This window comes from Sitodiplosis mosellana, unplaced genomic scaffold (assembly GCF_009176505.1).
Source record: "Sitodiplosis mosellana isolate CC-2019 unplaced genomic scaffold, AAFC_SMos_1.0 Smas_scaffold_20, whole genome shotgun sequence".
NCBI lineage: Eukaryota > Metazoa > Arthropoda > Insecta > Diptera > Cecidomyiidae > Sitodiplosis > Sitodiplosis mosellana.
In genome coordinates, this window is record NW_022595262.1 from 877,464 (window position 1) to 891,824 (window position 14,361).

Consider the following 14,361-nt stretch of genomic DNA (forward strand, 5'->3'; position numbering starts at 1 on the left):
TCTTCTAATTAAGAAAAGATCTTTTTAGTTTGGGTTTCTTTTATTTAAAAAGAATATTCTTCTTGTTTTTTTCTCAAATGCGCAACTATTACATCCATCGATCCAAATCGATCTGGAATTTCAGATAGCGTCAAAGTCAGAAGAACAAGTGAACATATGTTGACAGCCAAACAAAAGATCATTCCAAATGTAGATTCTGCTGTGTTGCATGGATACTTTGGAAGCGATTCGAAATTGATAACTGAGGATGTGATCTGTTCAAAAAGCATTGATACAAAAAGTCATTGTATCGAAGATGCTGGTCAATGAATGTCAATGAGTATGGTGCAAACACTCATATCGGATTTTTGAGCAGTGTATCAGCAGACGGAAGTTGTGATCCACAAGCGATTCCTGCTGTGTTTACTCGTATCATGGGTCATTTTGATTGGATCGCCAGAGTTACGGAGTATCAATTTCGACCATAACAAGTTAAATATAATTGCACCCTCGTAAAAAAATGTCCGGAAATCTAAATGATATAAAGAGAATTACATTGGTAATCCCGAACTTTTCCGTACCGTTGGCCTGCGTTATCCGTAGGTACTTTTGGTTATTTTTTGTGAATTTTCTTGAAATAAAGGCAGTGAAAATATAATAATGAAAATCAGCAGTAGCTATCTCATATGCTTTAACAATGTTTGACGTTTAGAACTGCTGTTGAAACTTTGTTGGGAGCGCCGCCAACCACAAATCTCTGAAAGTAAAGTCTTTGTGTGTACGTTCGTGTGAATGCGAAGAGTCTATGTGTGCGTTGTACACAGAGATGTTGATTCGTGCAAACGTCGCATCCAATGTCGCATCATGTTAGGCGGCGCTATTGATATACTTTGCTTCAATCGTCAACAAAATACATGAAGTATTTCTCCGTTTTGATGAAAATAAAGTGAAAAATCGACAATTCTGTATGAGAGGTACCCGTAAACCGTACCTCATTGGCTTTGAACTTTCTGAGGTTTCATTTTTTGGAGAAAAAATAAGATTCTGAAAGTTTCATGTTGATCGCATGTGCAGAAGTTTGGTTTTTGGCCCTCAATTTTTTCCAAGAAAATTTCGACAAAAATTGAGGACAAAAAATCAAACTTCTGCAAATGCGATCAACATGAAACTTTGAGAATCTTATTTTTTCTCCAAAAAATGAAACCTCAGAAAGTTTAAAACCAATCGGAATCGATTAACGGGTACCTCCCATACAAAATTGTCCAAAAATCGGTAATTTTAGTCAAAATGTCAAAAATTTTGTATGGGAGGTACCCGTGAATCGATTCCGATTAGTTTCATACTTTCAGAATCTTATTCTTTTCCCAAAAAATGAAATCCCAGAAAGTTTGAAGCCAATCAGAGTCAATTTACAGGTACCTCCCATACAAAAGTGTCAATTTTTTGAGGTTTTTCTTAGGGCAAGTACCCCAGGGTCAAATCGAAAATGGCTCATCTTCGAACTTAAACTAAGTTTATTGGATACAAAACTTTTGGGACTTTCAGATTTGGATTATCTCAATTATTTTTTGAGTTATCGTGTTTACAAACAGCTACGACAACGACGACAACGACGGCACACGAACGGAAAAGTGTCTCAAAAAGTGGTTTTCTACGCGTTTCATGAGTTTTTATGATGATCTTAGCTAATTTTGCGAAAAAAGTTTTCGGGACCAATTCCTATACTTTCCCTTGACACGTTGTGTACGGAAAAGTAAAATCAATTTATAGTGTAAACGTTGAAGAAACGTCGTCTCCTTTGCTCTCGCTCGACTTGGCCAATGTGTCAATAATTAACCGCTAACAAACAGGACGACAACATCTCAATATACATATTGATATTGTTCTATCCGACTGTGTGTGTACTCTGACAGAGTACTATTCTGTACTAACATAAAGTTCGAACCATAAACATCAAATCGAAACACATCACTTCTGAACATGATAAATATTTTATTTGATTGCAATTGAATTTTTCAATGATATTGCTTGTATCCTTTATCGAAATGAATGAAAAAAAAATTAAATAAATGATTGCTTGAATAGATTTGATTTTACATATCTTGCATTAGAAAAAAACATTCGGATTTTCAAATTGAATTGAGAGACAATAAACAAATGTGACATTTGCGCTAGCGAGAGATATCGGTTGTTGTTTTTCAAGCATTAGCGTACAAAGGCCGTTAGTACCAAACACAGTCAATACACACATAGTGAGTTTAAACACCAACTGATACTCTATTGAGCGTGTGCGAAAAATAGTTGTGTCTGTTCTTTCTCCCTTTCGCTTGTACAGTACAATAGCATCAATCGCTGTCAAAAAGCCGGCTCAATACATTGCCATCAATCACAGCTCTGTAATCTATGCACATCGCACAAAACAGCATAAGTTTTCGGCGCTCGATTGTTTTCCATATAGACCAATGCAATTGAATATAATATTATTAAATATTTACGCATGGAAATATCTAAAACGGCTGGGAAAATGCGCAAAACGGACCGTGATGTCACTCCCGAGGGGAGTGTAAACACCCAGCTGGTTCGATGGCCTAGAATACAAATCCGGTGGAATTTCAGCTGATCCATGGATTCTCAGGATTTGGCCTGATGCCAGTGCTTCCTTTTTTATGTGCATCTGTAAAGTCATTCTACCTATGTTTTGTATGAAATTTTACCACAACGCGAAGAAATTGAAGTATTGGAATCAGGTCAAATCCTGAGAATCCATGTATCAGCTGAAACTCTACCACATTTGTATTCTAGGCCATCAAACCAGCTGGGTGTTAACACTCCCTTTGGGAGTGACACCACGGTCCATTTTGCCGATTTACCCAGCCGTTTTCGAGATATTTCCATGTGTACATTTGGCCATAGAAGCCAATGCAATAGCAGCGGCGCTCCGAGGTTTTCATACAAACTTCCCATGTAGACGATCCGAAACAGGCAAAAATCGAAGAAAGAAAAGTTAATTTTTTTTCGATTCTCATACAGTATTTCATGTGCTCAATCCATTGGTGTTATCGCCACATTGAAATTCGCATTCCTTATCAGTTTGGTATCAGTGATAGGCAGTTTTTAAAATAAAGGGGAAACATGTTGAATGGTAACATAATAGAGAAACATAAGGGCGTTTAAAATGGAAATGAATCATGCAAAGAGTGAAAATAGAAGAGAAACATGCCCACAGTCACAGAGCCGTATCCAGAGTGGTGCGGAGTATGCTCAGCATGCCCAAAAATTGCCTGAGCATGCCCAAAGCATGCTCGACTCAGAAAGAAATTGTATTATTCTACAATTTATATGCAAAATTCAAATGAAATTCGCTCAGCTATCAATAATAACAACAACTAGTCGATTATTATAATTTCAAGAGCAAGAAGCAAGCTATATCCAAAATGCAATGTACAATATATCGTTCACTCACTATTGTTTAGTCTCATGCCATTTGGCAGAGTTTGACTTATCCGCCAGATATATGCTATGGCATAAAAAAAATATGCGCATATTTTTTGGTACATTTGGATTTTGTGACTAACTTACCATGTAAATTCATGTGCATTCCACGATTTTTTGTGGATCCCACGATTTTTTGTCCCAAATTCGTGGAATGCACATGAATTTACATGGTAAGTTAGTCACAAAATATAAATGTACCAAAAAATATGCGCATATTTTTTTTATGCCATAGCATATATCTGGCGGATAAGTCAAACTCTGCCATTTGGATTGTTCACACAATGTACTGTGGCTTATCTTCCATGTATTCACATAATCGCAATATTGTCGACAGTTCAATCAGCTGATAAACAAACTGCTTAAAAAATTTCAAAGCATTCTGTGTTTGCAATTCAATGCATTATGTCAACTGTTTTAACGGTATATGACTAAATGAAAACAATCGCTTGCTCATGATTAATCATAATCGATCGGCGTTCTGGCTGCTGCCGAAAATTGAGCGAACTTCATTTGAGTTTCAATTGTTGAATTGCAAACATTGTGTTCGAAATGAATAAAAAATTAAAACAAGAGACTATTGTTGGTCCCTTTCAGAGAAATGGTATGTAGGACTTAAATTGTAGTGATTCTAATTCCATAAGTTTTTGCTAATTTTTTAGATTTTTCTTCCACACATTTAGTATTACCCATGGGCGTGACATGCAGCCACATGGGTACAGCGCCCGTGTACTTCGTAGTGGAAAAAAAGTGAAGCTTGCTTGTCACCAATATTGATGTTCACGAACATCAAATTGTTTATGCGTTATTTCGCCCACTTTATGCACTGGAAATAAAAAGTTCTTCAATTTCTAGCAAATTTCACATATGAATTCATAAACACATCGAGAAAACACAACTATTTTTTCACATAAAAAGCATAAGCAAGATGATTTTTTCGTTGATGGTTGTTCGATCCTGGATCGTTTGTGATTCATCAACGATTTGCAACACATCCATTTTTGATTTCGATATTCCAACTGAATACGATGTTTTGTATTCATTAAACAATTCCATTTTGATCAGAAAATAATTTTTTATTGAAATGGCTGTGACGAAAAACCACGCGAACGATTGCAAACGATAGCACAAACATTAATGTCTAGGAACATCAAATTCGAATTGACATTATTGTCAAAGCGAATTCATCGGGAAACACTGACTTGAAGTTCGACACAAATGTCAAATTAATTCGCCGATGTGAAGCAACAAAACAAAATAAATAAAAATACAAGCAAACAAACATTTTGTGTTGATCTAATCTGCAAGTTTTATATTTTTTCAGAATAAAAATGGTAATTTTTTTGTATTTTATTGTTTCATTCCAAATAAAATCTCTATTGTGATTTTTAAGTATACATTTATAAAAGATATCTTCAAAAATCAACTTTGAATGTAATATAATTTGTTATTGGCGACAAACAATTAATCGAACGCATTTAATCGAACATAAAATAATTTTCAGTCTGCCGGTTTGCTGATGTTCCCCGAATCGACCGACGAAGTGCCCAGTGCCCACCACCGATGTCGAAGAAGACAAACTAATTTCCGTGATAATTTAAATTTTGCCATTCAACATTCCAATAAGGGCAAACGCAGTGTAATCGAAAAACATTTGGAAGGCATCAAGCATTGGGGCCTAAATCGACATGACAAAATCAATCAACCGTCCCATTGTATTGCGAAATCGACGCCAAAGGAAGAAATTGAATGATAAAATCATTAATCTTCCGTATTTGATATTCCTAGACATTAATGTTTGTGCTATCGTTTGCAATCGTTCGCGTGGTTTTTCGTCATAGCCATTTTAATAAAAAATTATTTTGTGATCAAAATGGAATTGTTTAATGAATACAAAACATCGTATTCAGTTGGAATATCGAAATCAAAAATGGATGTGTTGCAAATCATTAATGAATCACAAACGATCCAGGATCGAACAACCATCAACGAAAAAATCATCTTGCTTTTGCTTTTTATGTGAAAAAAAGTTGTGTTTTCTCGATGTGTTTATGAATTCATATGTGAAATTTGCTAGAAATTGAAGAACTTTTCATTTCCAGTTCATAAAATGGGCGAAATAACGCATAAACAATTTGATGTTCGTGAACATCAATATTGGTGACAAGCAAGCTTCACTTTTTTTCCACTACGAAGTACACGGGCGCTGCTTGTACGAAATTCCGTTTGTATGAAGCATGTCACGCCGATGGTATTACCAATGCATTCCTTATGGAGATTTTTGTTTTGTTTATTCATCGTTGTTTGTAAAAAAATCTGCCGATCTTTTGCATTGTCTCTATGTATTTCTTATGGACTATGTACAGTGCAATGCGTTGATAAAGACAGACTTGTTGACAAATAACGGTAAATAAACAAAACAACCTCCATAAGGAAATGTATTGGCAATGCTAAATGTATGGAACAAAAAACTTTCAGTCTCTCTAATTTCTGCTAATTTTGCTATTTTTGAACGAAATATCACTATTTTTTTAATCGTGTCTGTCCCCTAGAATATATTATTAATAGCAATAGCCGCCGTTGAATCCGCTTCGACTTCAAGTGCTTCAGCATCACGAACTAACGCACCAGAAATAGCTTCAAACAGTGATCAACCAGTCTCTGATAATGCAAGTGAACGAGATAAAGTGGCGAATATCGATTTGGAAACAAGTGCGCGCAAACCGTCCGAAATAAGTAAATATTTCGATTCCGAAGACTACCACAATATTTAAATGATTACGAAGTTTCGGGTTTGAGCACCAAAGATGAGCCGCGAAAAGAGGTAGAAAATGCATTCAATCAAACTATTCAGAAAATTCTTTCTGAAATGGAACGACGTTTTCAAGAAAACAATGAAATATTGTTAGCATTGAGCACAGCATATGAAATGGATTTGAACAAAATAAAGCCACTTTTATTCCTTGGTGTAAATTCGCCTGATGAGAGCAGCATCAACGTAGCCAAACAATATTTACAGAGAGAGGAAGCAAAGTCAAAACAAAATGATCCAGACTATAAATTTAATGTCTTAGAAGAATTATATAAAATTCGTATCGCGATTCCCGATGTTTATGATTTTTTCTGCATGGTGGAAACGTTTGGATCGAGCACATCTATAAGTGAGTCATCTTTTTCGTGTTTGTCGCGAATAGAAACAATGAAACGTATGTCAATGAGTGAGCAACGAATGTGCGATCTTTCATTTTTGGCCTTTGAAAATAAATATTTACACGCATTTCCGAATGAACGTATTCTTAAGTATTTTTTTGATGAAAAGCAACGTAAAATTAATATTCTTTAAAAAAACATGATAATCGTAACAACCATTGTTCGCATTTTATTCAATAAATATTTTTATCTGGAAATATGGTTTTGTTATAGTTTATCTGGAAATTTTGTTTTTTTTGGATGCTCAGCATGCCCAAGCATTACGTTCTGATTACGGCTCTGCACAGTCAAAATAAAAGAGCAACATAGCTATGTTTCACTTTTATTTTGACTCCGCGCATGTTGCAGTTTTATTTTATACGCGTTCTTTGTTTCACTATTATTTCAAACCAACTTTATGATTCGGTTTTATTTTATGGGAGATTGGCCGGCCACGATTATTGTCACCCATTCAATTGTAGAACATAAGTTGAATTAGTAGTAAAACCAACAAAATTAATAGATAAATAGTTGACAGAAAATATGTAAAAATTTAATTGTTTTAAATATCAGTATTATAATACATTTTTGAGAACTGAATAAATATCACCGCGTAGCCTAGAGACAAACCAGTTAACTGTGAACAAAAAAATCATTCATCAAATTCACATTCATTTAAAAATGATATTTAGTTGTTTACAGGGAGTGTAACTCCGAGGAGGAGGAATGGTGAGGAGGTGAATGAGGAGGAGGAGAGCGCTGAGGAGGTTCCTCCTCCTCACATGAGGAGGAAATAAAAATTACCAAAATTGAGGCATATAAATTTATTTTAAACACTTCTATTGATCTTGATCGTAGTTTTTTTATCGTTGGCATCCGTTCCAAATCAATAAAAGTGTTAAAAATAAATTTATATGCCTCAATTTTGGTAATTTTTATTTCCTCCTCATGTGAGGAGGAGGAACCTCCTCAGCGCACTCCTCCTCCTCATTCACCTCCTCACCATTCCTCCTCCTCGGAGTTACACTCCCTGGTTGTTTACATTCAAAAATAGTTTGGTATTCAAGTTGAATAGTCCTTTGGCATGAAAAACGATCGGACAACAGCTTATCTGAAACTCCATCAATTCAATCTAGAGGAAATTAGAATTATTATTTTAAATTCAAATCGTCTAACGTCATATTGTATTTTTAGTTGGCAACCTGTGATAGACTAATCATGCTCATATGACTATTTTTGAAGACAATCGATTCCAAAAATATTAAATTGATCTACAAAATAAATTCGTTATCGAATAGAGTAATAAAAAAATTCTTTTTGACGCATTTACCAGCTTATTACATCTATAGACTTCATAAAGCAGATACAAAATGATCAAAACCGTGTAAAAGATTCGTAGGACAGCAAGAAGTAGAAAAAAATCTAAAATAAAATATAAAAAGTTATTTTGGAAATAATAAAAATGATAAAAACCCTCATATTTTCGAACCATGTCCTTCGTATTTTTGATCCATTTTTTGATAAATGAAATTGAAATAGGTCAGCAGCGTGTAGGAAGTCAGCAAAATTGTGGCAAAATTCGACCATCCAAAGAATCTATTCATACATTCCGACATTTCGAAGATACATTGGTAGTGGTTGCGAGCCTTATTTCGAATTTCACAAACAATATCCTCACAATCAAATGAACGGTAAAAAGGTGAATAAAGTTTTACTTGTACCAGTTCATATTTGATCAGTGTTAAATAGAATAAAAAATAAAAAAGCCGGTTATTGCACATGAAGAGAAGCACATAGTACGTCATTATAGCGTCATTAGTGGTGTCCCTATCTTGGGCAGAAACCAATAACATCACAACGAACAAGATCAAGTGAATAACATATTTACACAAATACAATTGTTTCATGGAATTACGTTGACCAGACTCATCTAATCGTTCAAATATTTTCCAGAACATTTTTTGAGCAGATTTTTGTGTATATGATTCAATCATGATTATCCAATGAGTTACTAGTGCAGCACTATAGAAAGATGCAAAGTTAAGAAAACCCAATTTTTCTGTGAACTCCGTTAATGCCAAAACGTATCGTGTTTCATTCACAGTGAAAAGGTACATCAATAGCAGTTGTATGCCAATGATAAAATATTTTACTATTTTTTGTTGACCCCATGCCGAATGATGATATCCACAAACTTCGAAGAAATTGAAAAGACAACAAAACCATGCATCGAGAGAAAAGCACCGTTTAAACTGACCCATTAGATGTAGCCTATTTGATAGGTTTAAAACGGTTACAGCTCGAGTAACTTTTTTCTACTGGTGGAAAATTTTCAACTCCAGATATTTTTCCACATGAGAACATCGTATTGAACAAATGACAATGTTTAATAATTATTCAATTCAATTAATAAATTATGATTACAATAATTGTGTGTCAAGTCACTATTTCCATCGCAATCGTGGACGGATATATTCCAAGGAAAATTGATGTCCCATTATGATTATTATTCCATAATTTGATTAATAAACAAATTAAAAAAAAAACTTTTTTGAGTGGAAAAAAATTCAAAGCTTCAAACCTAATGATAGCACGTGAAATATGACTAATTACTGATTGATCATCGGAAATGAAAAAAATTCAATTCATTCTAAAAGAGTTTTGTTAAAGTAAAAGATGATAATTTTATTTTTGAATCGAATCGAATCGAACCTAACCGAACAAGAATCATGCAAATTAATCTAAAACACATTTTCCATTTTCAAACTACAATAATTTTAATGCTCTTGCTTATACCGTATCCCTGTAAAAATATATTTTGTTGTGGACTAATAACGATAGTAAGTGTTTGTTGGCCACCAGTCTGTTCATCACTTTCTTTCACCTTTCCAATCGTGTCGATGGCCGAGTACAAATCCGTCGTGATGGCGTTGTTAATTTTTAACACTTTCAAATTCGGCGGGGCCATAGCTATTCGAGTCATCTGAACTGGATTTATCGGTTCTAAACATGAAACGCTAACCTCATGCAAATTAATCAGTTCACGCATAAAATTGACGACGATCGTACTCCAGAACATGCAAGACGAGTTATTTTGAATTTCCAAACTACGAAGGCTCGTAAAATGAGGGTATGTGTTGTTGATCTCGAAGCGATAGGCATAGTGATTGAATTGACCCATAGCATTCATAATAAAGTGAATGCTCAAATTTTGAACGGTATTTTTCTGTGCAATCGCAACAAACAAACCGATCAAATCTAGTCCGCTACGAGTATATGATGTTACTCGTGCACACCGTAAACTTTTTGCTGCTGATATATAATTATACCGATTCATCAACAAACTGTCTTGTAAATATCCGTCTGGCAATATATGTTGAATGTCAATTAGTTGCTCTAAATTTGGACAATTACGTACGAATTTTTCGCAAAGTGATGTATTCGGAACGGATGTATTGATCCAGGCGAATCGTTTAATTCTTGCCGGTGAACGATTGAAATATGTGTCCCAACTTTGTGTGTCGAAAATTGATGAGTTGACTAACGCAATGTTTTGAATGTTTTGCGTGTTGATGTGTTGCAGCCAAGTACCTTTATTCCATGTATTTTCCAACTGAACACTTTCCAATTCTTTAGCTTCATCTATAACTGTGGCAAAAAATTGCTCCTGACCGGAATTATCTAGATGGCCAATGGATGAATAATGAATTTGACGCAATTTGGTGAAGAATGGCTTTGCAGCGTCCAACAAATCTCCATTCAATTGACCAATATCAAAGTGCAACGAAAGCGTTCGAAGCCGATTTTCAGTACAATGTTTCACGAGTAAATTTAAAAAGGATTCAAAGGCTGTGGAATTTTTACGTGCTTGCACATCAATATCTTCTTCACAAATCCTCATGAATTTTATCCATTCGCCAAACTTCTTGAATATCATCTCTGTGTCCCAGATTCTTTTCCAGTCATTGAAGTTTATTTCACGCTTTCTTACGGCGCGCTCCTTGACCGCATCATCAACGATTGGATTTATCGCACACAATTTTATCAATTCCATAGTGGATAATCGTTCAAATATTTTCTCCAAGCAATCGAAATTCAGTACGCTCAAACGACAGTCATTGGACGCCTCTTTAACTTCATAACTGCCACTTTTACTATGCTCCATTCCTATTTTCGGCTGCAAGATTGTCTTTTCGATATGATGCGAACAGTATTTTAATCTTAATACTTTTGCTAACTTTTTTTGTTTTTTTTTTTTTAATTTTTGCTGCGTATTTATTTTTCAGTGATGTTTTCTGTTCGAAAGACTCAACTGTTCTGATTGATACCTTATGAAGCGACCCTTTTTATATTGTTTTGTAATCATTTTTTGAGCCATGGATTGATCATTTTTTTGGGAGATATTCAGGTTCATTCAAGCGAAGTATATAGTTTCAGAAAAATGTAGACATTATCTGGATCATGCAGGTAGATTCACTTATATTTTCCCGTTACAATCTAAACATATGGTTTACAGAAAATTCTAAGAAATCTGTCTGCCGCAAACTGTGTCAGCCCATTCTAAGTACAGATATGCAACAAACATAATGTGCATACAACCACACGAAGCAATGCATTGTGTATACACTTGATACATCAAGTGTGAATTCGTCATGTAAACACTTTGTGTGATAAAAATAAGTGGCGCACAAATGGTAGAAGTGTAGAAAAAGTGGAAAACAAGTTACATCGCGGCTTCATCATTAGAAACATAAACAAAAGGCAGACAGAATATTTCAACACAGGAAGCATCAAATCTGGAACTCACAATAACAATAATACGCTGTTATTTTAGCTGATGTCCAAAATCCCATTCGAAATCACTTAAAAATGTGTGAACTCGCGAAATGAACGGAAAAATAATGAAGAACGACAAAATTGATGATGAAATGTTAAATTGATTTTTGTGCTTCCATCAACCCTGACAGATTGACCAGATGGCACTTTGTTTTTGATAACAGTCTGAGATTCTCACAGACTCTGAAAAGCCTTTCTATATATATTGAACAAAAAAACTTGCGTATAAATAATGTAATTTATGATGTGTGAAAATTGATGGAATTCCATGCATTTAACATTATTTGCGATATCTCGGCGTTTAATCCATCTGTTCGCATAACAACAAGCAATAAAATGAAATTATTGTGTATTTTTCTCAACGATTTCTATGTGTTTACATAAAAACATGACCGTCTTGTCAAGACGAATTGTTCAATATGAAATGTGCTAATCAGGGTAGCACACTTAATGATAATAAATTAGCATGTGTTAAAATGTTGTTTCATTTATTTTCAACTCAGCGTCGACTTGCACAGATGTTTTATTTTAAGGAGCATGATCAATTAATTAGTATCTTTGGGATACATTCAACTGACAATGAATTTTGGATAGTGAATTTACATTTAATAGCTTCATTTGGTATAAACTTTCACATTCCCTTCAACTCTTTCTGCATGACAAATCGGTACTTTCTCCGATTTCTGGGAAAAGTATAGCGACGCATCTCTTGTTACGTAATTTATTCTTTGAAAATGACTGTAACATTTGGCATTCTTCTATAGATATGAATTCGATCAAATAATGAATATATGTCAAATACGAAACTGTGACTTCAAGAATGTTTCGCTTCAAATTGAGGTTAGACGATTTTTCAAAATATGACATTGTGCAGTATTCTCACAAATTCTTTACAAGACGAATGAATGTTTAACGAATAAAATAAGAGCTTATTTTATTATATCGCTCTCGAGAGCGATTTAGGAATCACTTGAAACTTCTTCTCATCCAGATTCCTTTTTTAGTACATTTATGATGTAGCAGCTTATAAGCAGTTTTTATTTGTTGATATATGCTAACTGAAGGCTGGAAATAAGTGAAAAAAAATCTTGATCAAAATCAAAATAAAAATTTCAACAGGATGATAACCATTTGATTTTCGAACATTTTTATTTTTATTTCCATGTTATTTATAATTTAATTGAGTCTAAATTTAAGTTACTATTCTTATAGTACAACATAAAATATTATCAACAAAGTTGTTTGTCAAAAAATCATAAGAAATAATCTAAAAATATCACCATGTCTTGAAATGTTGTTTTAAATAGGAGCAGACGTATGAAGTATTTAGCAAAATCACGTATAAATAAAATTTTCATCTCTTTCTCTTATTCCTGGATACAGTTTAAAGTCGAAACAATTTTATTTTCTCGCCAGATCCCAGATGGTATATTTTTGAGTGGTTGGTTCGAATGGAAAACCCTTTCTCCGTTGCGATTTCTTCTTGGAAGGATAGCCGTTTATTTGTGGAATGTGACTGGGCTGAGGTGCATAATACGATGCATCATAGAAGGAATTATAATAATCTGGGTATGCGGGAAATTGCTTGTAGTAGTCATACGAAAGAGGATAATCATAAAAATAGTTTTGACGACCGTTTCGTGACGGAGCTCGTGCGAAGGTTTCGTCTGCGTTGAGTACTCGATCGACAAAGCCAAAATCATCAGCTCCTCTTTGAGGTACGGGACTCGCGTCTAATAATGCAGATGCAACGACAACTAGAAAACAGGCAAACTCCCACGATGACATTTTGTTTAGCTTTCGAAAATTTTAAAACAACACAGTTTTCTCCAATTGATTCTCTTTAATTTGCCACTTAATTTAATAACACTTTAATTTTCTGCCAAAACAGCGCGTATTTAATGAATGCTATTTAACGAGGTGCACAGATGTGTTCAGTGTTCACAGTACAACGGATGCCCTACAAATGATAATCTCACACAATTTCTCGCGACTATTTAAATAAACCGAATGACGCATTTCACAACAGGTGCTATTGAGATGCGCACATCTAAAAACCGAGTCGAACAAAAGCTATTCAAATTAGTTGGCCAAAGTGTTAATTATTGAACATTAACATTCTTTCAACAGTTTACACCACAAATGAAACGGTTGAGGAAGGAAAATACCAAAGAGTCAAGCTATTTATTCATGCCAATTCTAAATAAAAATGCAATGAGTAATATAAACATAGCATGAATCATATGCCATCAGCAGTAAATGGTTGCCAACAATGATGACAATGCATACATTATGCATCTCTGGTAAACAACGTTCGGGAAAAAATACACAATTTCAGAGAATTGTTTGAAACAATGCAAAAGCTTCTAGCACACATGCCTTTCCGAATGTGATTCACAATGAGGGGAATGTTTAGTTCCGAATCGGAATATCAGATAATAATACGGTGTTTTTCGAATTTCTTTGTTGCTAACAATTTTCTAGCCTCAATTTTATTTTCTTGGATAAGTAAAATTCAATCAGTTGAAAACAAATATATGATGCGTTTACAATTACCTTACGTACATTTGCTATACATTGATGTCATCGATTCGAAATGTTTTTGTTCGCTAGCAAAACACTGCACAATTGTTTTGTGGATACGAAATAAATTGTTTACAAATATTGGATTCGAATGACTTAACTGAATTAGCTTCTTTTCACTATAGCAATTAACAACTACCGCCTAACTTTTAAAACTTTTTCTTTTATCGGAATTTTTTGAGCATTTAAAAATACGCGCAAAAGGAATTGAGGAGAAACAATTCAATTGTACAAATGAATGTCCGAGAATGAAAACGCAACTTCTATTCACAACACATATAA